The following is a 3,463-nucleotide window of genomic DNA, read 5'->3' on the forward strand; positions in this document are numbered from 1 at the left end:
TTGGTGACTTTTGAACTCCTAACCCTTCACATTTTAACACGTTGCTGTTCTACATTTAATTCAAACTATAATTATTTTTGTATATATTGAAAACTTAACAGGTAGTTGTTGGGGGAGAGGTTGTCAGTTGTTTTTTTTTGGTTTTTTTTTTTTTGGGGGGGGGGGGTTCGGGGCGGGGTCCTCTCTATTGTTTGAACAGTCTAATCTGCCACAATAATAATCTCAGGTAGATGACCACTTCACAGAGCACGGACACAGTTCCCACTGATGAATGTATTCTAAACAGACGGGTTGAACAGAACGAGTGAGAGGCCACTCATTTAAAAGGAAGTGAAGTTTAACTGGACGCGAAAACAGAAGCAGGCGTTGCCGAAAAAGTGCAAATTGCATTCTTTGTAAAATTGTAATAATCTAATTTAAATATTCTTTTTAAAAAACTATATATTTTTAAGGTTTTGGAATTGGCGTTACCCATACGACAGTCCCAATGAGTTTTTGAACAAATTATGTTATTTAAAATGTTTTACACCCCTATTGGGTATTGTCATAAGTTAGATGATTTAGGACGATGTCATAGCCAATCCGGGCTAAGACATATGCAACGTCTCAACAGAAAGGCCGAGATACTCGATTTAAAAAAAAATATTTCAACAGGGGAATCGAGCTCGGGTCTTCTTCGTGCGATGATAATAAAATCGAAACGTTCCACCATAAACACTTGTCCTCAAAGTATAGGAGAAGAACATTCGGTCCAAATCAAGAGATGCACCCATAATTCTGTTTGTTTTTGGCTAGTAGCTTCTAAATCGTTGCAATTTCAATTGTTCGTAAATGAGTTTCTTTGATTGATACGTATTCGAAATAAATCTATAACTCTGCTTTTGGTTTCAGTAAGTGTTTTACGGTCCTACTGGCAACACAATAAAGTCATATAAGTGCCGAAGATTAGAGGTGTTACAAGAGAGTAACAAACACAAAAAAGAAAGAGGGGAGATAAAGAAGATAGATGTTTGATAGAAAAGAAGAAGAAAGCCACACCAGAGCACCCGCCAACCACTCACTATAACTCTGCACGATAAAAGAAAGGAAAAAGGACCCCCCCAAAAAACAAAAACAAAAAAAAGAAAAAAAGAAAAAAAGAACACTAGACATATAGTTGTAATTTTCGCCCCTAGAACTAAACTGTCACTTTACCAGATCAGAATTTAAAAAAAACAACAACTGAAAGTGCTTGAGAAAGACTAATTAATCTATCTGAAAGTACTTACGTCACAAAACTATTCCATGGAATAAAAAAATGTTGCATGCGAATCTCTTCAGCTTGTGGGGAACATTAGAACATCAGCTGATGACACGCCGTTGTGACCCTAATTTGATTTTAAGTACCTTCGTCAACAGAGCTGGTTACAGAAAGTGTCTAATTTTCATGTCCTCTCCTGGATGGCTAATATAACTGGAGGGTCCCCTGTGTGTGTCTACAGTATCTCTTACATGTAACAGTTTAGAGGTCGCTCTATTGACAACTCAGTCTTATCAAACTGGGAGTCCGTCTCAAGCAAAGCAGATAAAGGCGCGACAAATTTCCTGGATTTCCGTTCTAGCATTAGAACCATTTTAGCTGAAGTCTTTTTCATAAACGCTGTCAGATAGATAGTTCATGTGGAAGTACTTGTGTGGTGGAAATCTGATAAATTCGTGATATTCACTTTCTCAAACATGATCCTCTCTCTGTCTCTCTGTCTCTGTCTCTCTCTCTGTCTCTCTCTCTCTCTCTCTCTCTCTCTCTCTCTCTCTCTCTCTTTCTCCCTCTCTGACTCTCCCTCTCTCTCTGTCTCATTCTCTCTCTCTGTGTGTCTCTCTCTCTTTCTTTCTTTCTCCTTTCCCTCTCTCCCTTTCTCTCCGTCTCCCCCTATTCTGACTGTCTCTTTATCTGTTTCTCTCTCTCTCTCTCTTTCTCTCTCTCTCTCTCTCTCTCTCTCTCTCTCTCTCTCTTTCTCTCTTTCTTTCTTTCTCTTTCTCTCTCTGTGTCTATCTCCCTATCTCCATTTCTTTTTTTCTCTCTTCTATTTACACTTCTCTGTGTCTCTCTGTCATATATATGCCCCTATCTCCCTCTCCCTCTCTTTGTGCCTATTTGTCTCTCAACCCACCCCCCCCACCTCTCTCTCTCTCTCTCTCTCTCTCTCTCTCTTTCTCACACACACACACACACACACACACACACACACACACACACACACACACACACACACACACACAAACACACACACGCACATGCATACACACATGCACACAAACACACACCTACTCTCTCTCTCTCTCCCTTTTGACCTATCTCCAAATAATCATTCTCACTGTTTATGGGAGGGTCGGGGATGAGGGGGGGGGGGAACAGTTCTTTTCTACAGTAGTCTCTGCTTACTTGTCATCCAAGGCGGCACTGAACCTGTCCACGTCTTGGACTTTGGGTGTTGGCCAATATCTCATATTTAAAATAAAACAATAAGGAATATCCTAAGGATTCTCTGTCTCTCCGTGGTTTTTGTATCTCAGAAATCATTCGGAAAAACCAAAACTAAAGTATACCCCAACTTATTCTTTATCCCTCTTAACACTGTTTGGTTTAAAGCTCGAAAACGTCAGGAATTCCATGGCGATAATATGCGCTGACAAGTAATTGTAGTTGATTAACAAATCGACGTTATTTAGACATTTAGTGTGATGTGTCAACTATGCCTGTAACGGATACAGCATTTCAGCAAACTGATAGAGATACTCGATTATTTAAAAAGCCCTAAAAACTCCCCCACTCGCAAATCGAACTCATATCACCATTTGCGATGCCGAAGGGCCCAACCACCACACCACAGACGCCAGCACAGTGACACGTGGTGACATCTACCAAGTCCAGATTCCGCTGAGTTGTCGCGAGACAATCTAGCAAAACAGAAGTAAAGGAGTCTATACTCTCTCCCCAGTGCACCCTTGAGAGCCGGAGGAAAAATTTGGACATTCCTTGGGGATCTCAATAAACGTTGACACAGGGACTAGCAAGGCGAGCCGTCAAAGCCTCCGTTATCTGCCTAAATGTTAGGACCTCCCTGGATATCCCGGCATGCCCCAGCCGTGGGGACCAGGGCGGTGCTAGCTGGCTGCCGGTGCCCGGATGTCACATGTTCTTACACCGGTAAACACAATGTCGACCAGAGGAGATTCTGGCATCTGTAGGAGTAGCGGGTGTTGGGGCTGGGATCTATGTACTGTATGCTCGGGCAGGGGAAGGAATCTTTCTTTCTACTGCATCGGTTAAGATATATTTAGGAAAAGTCTTTGCCTTCCCGTGAAGAAAGAAGAATCTCTCCCCCTCTCTGTCTCTCTCTCTTTCTCTTTGTCATTTTTTCTCTCTGTATCCCCCCCTCCCCTCACTCTACCACTCTCTCTCTCTCTCTCTCTCTCTCTCTCT

Source organism: Aplysia californica, unplaced genomic scaffold (genome assembly GCF_000002075.1).
Source record: "Aplysia californica isolate F4 #8 unplaced genomic scaffold, AplCal3.0 scaffold00058, whole genome shotgun sequence".
In the NCBI taxonomy this organism is placed as follows: Eukaryota; Metazoa; Mollusca; class Gastropoda; order Aplysiida; family Aplysiidae; genus Aplysia; species Aplysia californica.